Source organism: Vipera ursinii (assembly GCF_947247035.1).
Source record: "Vipera ursinii genome assembly, chromosome: 7".
Taxonomy (NCBI): Eukaryota; Metazoa; Chordata; class Lepidosauria; order Squamata; family Viperidae; genus Vipera; species Vipera ursinii.
The window spans coordinates 38,623,009-38,632,767 of NC_139521.1; positions in this window are offsets into that span (position 1 = coordinate 38,623,009).

Sequence of the window (9,759 nt, forward strand, 5' to 3'; positions counted from 1 at the left end):
TCAATGAACAGGATGTACTTCTCACAGTTCTTTTTTAAATTTGAGACTGTAATCTTTATTTATTTCAGACAATTCAGTCTTTCATTTAGCGAAGATTTCATGTTCCTTTCAAAGAAGCTTCAAAAGTCAGCTGACAGAAATGGAACCTCTTCAGCATTTGCAAGCTACCACCATCCACAAAAAGGGAATTTTCACAACTTGCATGCCACTTTTATGTAGATGTTTTAAGCTGTTCATGTTCATTCAGATACTTTTTAGTAGAAAGAACCAAGAAAGAATTGTAATAGGTCATCGCCATCTTGTGGTCTGAATGGAGCATTGCAGTTCCACACCCACTTTTGAATATTTGCAGTCTTAGTGGTTTTAGTATTTTGTCTTTTTATAAAATAAAAATTGATGTTTTTAATCACTGAGATTCCTTTATATATTAATTTTCATTTTCTAAATGTTTATCCTTTTATCTACCAGAAGGGAGGTACAAATTGTGGGAGCCCTCTGTCTCTAATAGACAGAAATAAGAAAAAAGATGACAGATGAAACACCTCCTGGTAGTAAACAGGCAAGGCTAGAGCCATAAACCCAGAGACCTCTGGGAGAAGAGATACAGCCTTTCTTATTACACTTGTCATAAAACAAATTTCCATCCTGATCAATGTCAGTGTCTTTTTTAATAATAATTTTATTAAGCATTACAATAAAAAAGCTAAAAATAATGCTAATTAAAAAAGTGTAAAAGAAAAATAGAAAGAAAACAAGCAATGCAATAAATAAAAAAGGAAAATGACTTCCCCCTTCATCGCAACAAGTATAAACAATTGTAGTAACATATTACCTTTGCTTAAAATGAACAAATGATTTCTTCTTCCCATATCTTTTATCTATAAACAAATCTTCGAAACTTCATTGTTCAATCTTGATCAGCAAAAGACCATTAAGAGTTACCAGAGATAATATTTCTATATTCACCTTGATCAAATAAACCAACTTCATATTGTTTTACTTTTAAACATTTTGATCTTTTATCCTTTCAAATAACATTCTAGAACAGACATGTCAAACACAAGGCCCAGGGGGCCAGATCCAGCCCGTGAAGTGGTTTCATGTGGCCTGCGAAGCCATCCTGGAAACAATGAGGGAACAGCCCCCACTGCCTTGGCCCTGGCCCAGAGACCCTCCTTCTGCCAGAGACCCTCAGATCTGTCCCACTCCTGCCCAGGCCCCCATAGGCACCCTTGATACGAACGATGTACAGCTGGCCACGCCCACCCAGTAGGCCATACGCACTCTAGCCATGCCCACTCAGTAGGCCACGCCCACCCTGGCCATACCCACCCGGCCCCCTGAGGGCAACTGCAATGCTGATGCGGCCCTCAATGAAATTGAGTTTGACATCCCTGTTCTAGAACTTAGTTTTTCAATTGTTTCTTTTTACAAAATTCTTCAAAACTTTAAGAAATCTCTTTTATACATCCAAAATAGGAAAGTTAGTCAGATCACTTTTTTGGTTTATTATTTGTATATTCTTTTAATAATAAAAACATTAGCTGGCTTCATTTGTATATCCAGGGTAGCATCTTTTTTCCATATCATTCTTATAGCCTGTCATTTTTAAATCCACTTTCAGATCAGTCTCAGTCCTGTCCAGTAGAGCAGAATTGTTCTTCTTCCATAACAACTTTTAAACTCTGTCTATAATAACCGATGTCCTTAAATTATCTTTTGATGACATTGTTCACAAACTTCCTTCAGTATGTCCAATGTTAAAATATTTTGCTCCATTTTGTATCAATAAATAAAACTTAAGTCTACTCCAATTGTAAATTTTATATCCTTCTGTTTCATCTAGTGTTCAACCTTCAAAGTTCCATCCCATCACATATTTTTTTTAAAAAAAATTGAAACAATTTTTCCAGGGAAATGATTCTTACTATCAATTTCAAAATCTTATTTCAAATGTATCTGAATTCTTAATATGCTTGTAAGTTTCCAAAATTAACATTCTAATTAACCTTTTGCTGTTTACTCTAATTTTATTTTTTTAAAAAAATCCTTCAATTTGTATTTAAAACTTCTTTTGCTAAGAACTGAAGGACACCAACCTGGTTCTATAAAATAAATTGTTCTGAAGGTTCCTAATAACTGAAAAGCAAGTTAGCAAGCAATTTCTACAAGAGATTAGAAAAGGGAATATGTTAACTTAATGCCATTTGAAAAGATACCAACTGCAGTTTGTGCTTAGATGGTTTTTATTTATTTATTTATTTATTAATTTAATTTATATACCGCCCTTCTCCCAGGGGACTCAGGGCGGTGAACAGGGCAATACATAAAAACTAGGTACAAAAATTAAAATTATTAAAACATGATTAAACAATGCCCATAAAATTAATACAAATTTAAAATTAAAGTCGTTTATAAAAATCCCACCCCGTCCCATCAGGCCAGGCCAGCTTGTTTAAAGAGATGGGTTTTAAGATCGCGCCGGAAGGAGCGGAGATCGGGCGCCATCCGGAGCTCAACCGGAAGATGGTTCCATAAATCCGGTGCACCCACAGAGAACGCTCTCCCCCTGGGGGCCACCAGTCGACATTCTTTGACCGGTGGCACCCTGAGGAGGCCCTCTCTGTGGGAGCGTACTGGGCGGAGGGAAATTGACGCCGGCTGCAGGTGCTCCCCAAGGTATTCTGGACCCATGCCATGAAGGGCTTTGTAGGTCATTACCAACACCTTGAACCTCACCCGGAAGACAACTGGCAACCAATGCAGCTCGCGGAGCAAAGGTGTGACATGGGAGTATCGGGAAACTCCCAGTACAACTCTCGCGGCTGCATTCTGTACCAGTTTGAGCCTCCGAGTGGTCTTCAAGGGTAGCCCCATGTAGAGAGCATTGCAGTAATCAAGACGAGAGGTCACGAGCGCATGAGTGACCGTACGTAAGGCATCCCGGTCTAGATAGGGCCGCAACTGGTGCACCAGGCGAACCTGGGTGAAGGCCCCCCTAGTCACAGCTACAATATGGTCTTCTAAGGAGAGTTGTGAATCTAGGAGGACTCCCAAGTTGCGAGCCCTATCTACAGGAGGTAATGACTCACCCCCCATAATGAGGGGTGGGATATCCTGAATATCCCGAGATGCCGGTACGCACAGCCACTCAGTCTTGTCAGGGTTGAGTTGAAGCCTGTTCCTCCCCATCCAGACCCGGACCGCCTCCAGGCACCGGGACATCACGTCGAGGGCATCACTGGGGTGGTTTGGGGTCGAAATGAAAAGTTGGGTATCATCAGCATACTGATGATACCCAACTCCAAAACCACGAATGATCTCACCCAGCGGTTTCATGTAGATGTTGAACAGGAGAGGCGAGAGGACCGACCCCTGAGGAACTCCACAAGCGAGAGGCCTCGCGGTCGACCTCTGCCCCCCTGCCAACACCGACTGCGAGCATCCCAGGAGATAGGAGGAGAACCACTGAAGAACCGTGCCTCCCACTCCCAATCCCCTGAGATGCCGCAGCAGGATACCATGGTCGATGGTATCGAAAGCCGCTGAGAGGTCTAATAGGACTAGAACAGAGGAATATCCCCTGTCCCGAGCCCTCCAGAGATCATTCACCAGCGCGACCAATGCCGTCTCCGTACTGTACCCGGGCCTGAAGCCCGATTGGTACGGGTCTAGATAATCCGCTTCATCCAGGACCAGAGGGAGCTGATGCGCCACCACACTCTCAACAACCTTCGCACATGACTTGTGGTCCTCATAAGGAGCAACTGTCTGGAGCACTTTCAGGCAATTTCATGTCCTCTCCTTATCTGGAGAGGTATCACAAAGAACCTGTCCACTCACTGACTCTTCATTCCACTCTTAGCAGAACTGTTCACCAGTTCATAAATTGTTGTTCACAAGTAAATTGTAGTTCTTTTATGCTATTTATTTAGCAATTTAGCAATATTCATGGGAGAGATACTACATGATATAATTAATCCACCACCACCTAATCCCTCTGATATTGTATAAAGTCTTGAGATGGTTAGAGAAAAGAAAGGAAGAGAATCTATCACACCTAATAGGAAACAACTCATAGGGTCTTTTAGCTTTGAGTACAGAACGTTTTAGCAATTTTACTAATTACTGTGTATCTGAAGTTTTCTTTAATGCGCATTTACTCTAAAATAAATCCTACCTTACAAGTCTTTTTAAGTTTAGACCTTTAAGTGGGAGGAGGGGGCAGGTTTTTTTAAAAAAAATATTTTTGACAGGCAACAACACATTCACAGACTTGCTTTCAGTACTTCCACTAAACTCAGATATTTTTCTACTATTTTCAGGAAGAAAAATGAAAAATGTTTTTCTTCCTAAGGTAATATTTAGACACAGTTATTTAGTGCAAAGGAATAAAAGAAATATTAATTTTGGAAGCCTTCTGGATTCCTTTCTACCACTCTCCACTATGAGTTGCTTTTTCTTTTTCCCCAGCAACACTAGATGTACACGTCAGCCTGCGATGAAAATTACTGAAAGAGACCAGATCTTGTGTTTGCAATCCCTAACCAGAGGATATATAGTAACTTCAAAGTTACAATTACAATTGTGCAATCCTAAACTTGTTTATACTGGTTTAAATCCTAGTAAGATAAGGTAGGAATGGAATCTTGTTACACTGCAACCCTAGATATTAATCAGAGAATACGCCCCAGGAAACATAATGGAACTTTCTCCTAAGTAGATAAACAAGATATTAACAATAATACTATGTATGTTCGTTTTCAAAGAATTTTGAACTTTATATGCTCTGGTAAGAAAAATTATAGGGAGTGCAGAATTATTAGGCAAGTTGTATTTTTGAGGATTAATTTTATTATTGAACAACAACCATGTTCTCAATGAACCCAAAAAACTCATTAATATCAAAGCTGAATATTTTTGGAAGTAGTTTTTAGTTTGTTTTTAGTTATAGCTATTTTAGGGGGATATCTGTGTGTGCAGGTGACTATTACTGTGCATAATTATTAGGCAACTTAACAAAAAACAAATATATACCCATTTCAATTATTTCTTTTACCAGTGAAACCAATATAACATCTCAACATTCACAAATATACATTTCTGACATTCAAAAACATAACAAAAACAAATCAGTGACCAATATAGCCACCTTTCTTTGCAAGGACACTCAAAAGCCTGCCATCCATGGATTCTGTCAGTGTTTTGATCTGTTCACCATCAACATTGCGTGCAGCAGCAACCACAGCCTCCCAGACACTGTTCAGAGAGGTGTACTGTTTTCCCTCCTTGTAAATCTCACATTTGATGATGGACCACAGGTTCTCAATGGGGTTCAGATCAAGTGAACAAGGAGGCCATGTCATTAGATTTCCTTCTTTTATACCCTTTCTTGCCAGCCACGCTGTGGAGTACTTGGACGCGTGTGATGGAGCATTGTCCTGCATGAAAATCATGTTTTTCTTGAAGGATGCAGACTTCTTCCTGTACCACTGCTTGAAGAAGGTGTCTTCCAGAAACTGGCAGTAGGACTGGGAGTTGAGCCTGACTCCATCCTCAACCCGAAAAGGCCCCACAAGCTCATCTTTGATGATACCAGCCCAAACCAGTACTCCACCTCCACCTTGCTGGCGTCTGAGTCGGACTGGAGCTCTCTGCCCTTTACCAATCCAGCCACGGGCCCATCCATCTGGCCCATCAAGACTCACTCTCATTTCATCAGTCCATAAAACCTTAGAAAAATCAGTCTTGAGATATTTCTTGGCCCAGTCTTGACGTTTCAGCTTGTGTGTCTTGTTCAGTGGTGGTCGTCTTTCAGCCTTTCTTACCTTGGCCATGTCTCTGAGTATTGCACACCTTGTGCTTTTGGGCACTCCAGTGATGTTGCAGCTCTGAAATATGGCCAAACTGGTGGCAAGTGGCATCTTGGCAGCTGCACGCTTGACTTTTCTCAGTTCATGGGCAGTTATTTTGCGCCTTGGTTTCTCCACACGCTTCTTGCGACCCTGTTGACTATTTTGAATGAAACGCTTGATTGTTCGATGATCACGCTTCAGAAGCTTTGCAATTTTAAGAGTGCTGCATCCCTCTGCAAGATATCTCACTATTTTTGACTTTTCTGAGCCTGTCAAGTCCTTCTTTTGACCCATTTTGCCAAAGGAAAGGAAGTTGCCTAATAATTATGCACACCTGATACAGGGTGTTGATGTCATTAGACCACACCCCTTCTCATTACAGAGATGCACATCACCTAATATGCTTAATTGGTAGTAGGCTTTCGAGCCTATACAGCTTGGAGTAAAGAGGATGATGTGGTCAAAATACTCATTTGCCTAATAATTCTGCACTCCCTGTATATCTGGTTATTTTTAAGAGAAGAAAATTAAACCATTTTCATGTCTTTTATTTATGGTAAGATATACTTGGGGGGTTAGTGTTTATTTGTACCAAAAATAATTCAGTGCAGATTTGTTAGGAAAAATGTATTGAGTTCACATTTTCTATTGTCATGAACTGGGGAGGGGGAGGGGCAGGGAAAATGGCTTCTATGAAACATGAGTAAAATTAGAAAGCAAGATTCTTCCATGGCCAGTAAGAGACCCATAGCATCATACAGCTTTACTACATAGTCCTAATATAGAAGAAAGGGACGCGGTGGCTCAGTGGGTTAGGACGCTGAGCTTGTCGATCAGAAGGTCGGCAGTTTGGCGGGTCGAATCCCGAGTGCCGCGTAGCAGAGTGAGCGCCTGTTACTCGTCCCAGCTTCTGCCAACCTAGCAGTTCGAAAGCATGTAAAAATGCAAGTAGAAAAATAGGGACCACTACGGTGGGAAGGTAACAGCGTTCCGTGCGCCTTTGGCGTCTAGTCATGCCAGCCACATGACCACGGAGACGTCCTCGGACAAATGCTGGCTCTTCGGCTTTGAAACGGAGATGAGCACCGGCCCCTAGAATCGGAAACGACTAGCACGCATGTGCGGGGGAACCTTTACCTTTACCTTTAATATAGAAGAATTCCACATAAAATCTCTCATTCATTGGTTCAGAAAAAATATGTATTGGAAAATGTGAGTATGAAGAAGGGATTCAATCACTGCAATTGTGTTTCCACCTTATTCAATTACAGCAAAGACCCCAGAGATGTAGTTTGAGATGAACATTCTCCATATGGTGTTTCAACAGCAACAGTGATACATTTGTTATGGAGGAAGGATTAAACCATAGAATGGTACGTTAAAAACATGAACTTTGAAAAATCACATTACAATGTTTGGGATTTTGATCTCAATGGTCTCACAAACAGGAGCATGAATCTATGTCGTTGACAGATGATTATATTTTTCCTCAGCAATTTCTAGTGCCTCCTAACACTGGTTCTTGAAGACATTTTGGAAGAGTAAGGGCATGGGTAAGAGAATGACAGAATATGTTTTTTGATACTCTGGGGGCTCCACTGATTTTTTTTTTTTTGGTGAAGAAACAGTAACACAGTAGATGGGACAATGATACAGAATGGCCAGTACAAAATCACTCAGATGGGTTTGGTCAGGACTGTCAGGAATATTCTAGTTAGGGAGAGGTTTTTTATTTTATAATCTATGTTAAGCTTGCAATAGGGCTTACAGTATCTTGAAAGGGCAGAAAACCCTGTTGCAAATTTTCAGGATGTCTACAAAAAGGTGACTGGGATTTTGCATGTATCCCTTGTAACCACAGCTTCTCAATCTTTGAGTTGGTCCAAACTTAGTTACAGTAGGAGTTGACCAGTGAAGTCTCCAAAACCTGGATGATTAGAAAAGTGTTCTTTCATGGTAGTGGCATTTCAACTTTTTGAAGACAGTGTTGAGATAAATTTTGTCCTATTCAGTAAGCCAAATGCATTGGAATCGAAAAAAGAAAGGGCAACTTGCACTAAGTACAGTACTTAAAACCAGTATGAAGTTTAATTTTTCACATAACAGGAATATCAAGCATTTACTAATAGATATGTAATCAGACACTTATGTATCTGGCTATTGCTGATATCACTGTTTTTCATATTTTATTTTACTTTAAATGCTATTGCTTTTGCTATATCATCAGCTTTTATGTAAAAGATGCATTTTCACCTTAGAAAAGCTGTTCTATACTTGCTAAAATATTAATAATTTTATAGTATTTGCTTAAAACACATACTGCTAATCTTCATTGGAATTTCTGATTAAAAGGCATTCTTACATTACTTCTCTTTGTAGTTTAAACAACGTTATGCAGTTATTAAGAGCTGATTCTGCAGTAACTTAAGATTGGTACTTATAAAAATATTATAGTTAAATATTAGTTGAACTGAAGGTACATATTTTTACAGAAAATATCAGTTACCCAAAAATGCCTTTATTTTTGTAATCAGTTTGAAATTTAAGATTAAGAGATTAAAAATAATAATGAAAGCAATGATCCATCTCACTTAAGTAAAAATAAAAATTGCTAGCTTGTTGGTTATTCCCCTATTGCTTGTTTGAAATTCCACATTATTAAAATACAGTTTTTCTGCAGACACTCATATAAAACACTAGTATAAAACTATGGCAAATATTTAAAGTATATAGAAATAGTTGAACATAGATATAGACTGAAAGATATGCACTGTATAAATCTACATAGGTTCCGTTTGAAGGAAATGGGTTGGATTACTTACTTGTATATGTACTGCCATGAGTATAATCACATCCTCTTTCTGTTAATTAATGACAGCATTCACTACTGTCATTTGTCTCAGTGTCTAGTCTTTAAGTTAGAAATTTCTCTCACCCTTTGAAATGCAGTAACTCTGCTTTTCCAGGTTAAGACACCCAGATGTTTTCCAACAGCACAAGATGCTGATAAAGGGAAAGACTAACCACATCAGATAGGAAAGAAGGGGTACTGATATACTTACCAAGGAGGAGAACACAGTACAGCATCAAGATGATAGAACAGAACTAACACTCTAAACACCTAAATTTATGATACCAATACTTTCTGCTTACACAAAAGGGAAATGGTTGGTTCTTTAAACTACTATTGAAAATAGTGGAGATTATATACTAGTTCTGAAATTTGGTGTATCTTTGGTTTAGCCTTAGACCATTTACATATAAATTGTCAACTGCCGCATCAAATTCATTGGAGTTAATTTTTGAAGACTCTTCTTCTAAATAGGATTTTCAGACAGAAAAGGAAGACATACCCTTTTTTGTCTCCATGTCCTCTCTCTGGCAGACATAGCCTTAAAATTAAATACCAGTATTGCCTGGCTTTTCGAGAATCTAACAAGATTACTGAATAGCTTTTCTCCAACATGCAGTGTTTCCCTAATAAGCGCTAACGTTAACAAATTCAGTGCTCTGATCTTAATTAATTGATTGATTAGTACCCTCCTGTCTTGCACTGCCATCAGATTTTGAAAACACCTTAATTGGTTAAAGGCTTAATTGGTTAAAGGCTTTTCCTTAACCAGCATGCTAGGCAATCAGTTGGCACTAGACCATTCCTCTGAGTGTGTGCTTCATTGTGTGCCTGTTTACTCACTTGTAATCCATTCCTCCCCAATGAATGTAACAAATATTAATAGCACAATAAGCATGCCCTCCTTTCTGATTGTCAGTGTCCTTCTTTGGACACTGGAAACCCTGCTTATAAAGTATTTTCTTGTATTATCCCTTTAAAGTTATTAATCCTTCTAAGAAATAGCTCTTTTATTCTACAGAAATTTGGCTAGAAATTTGGGTTTAGCTGGTC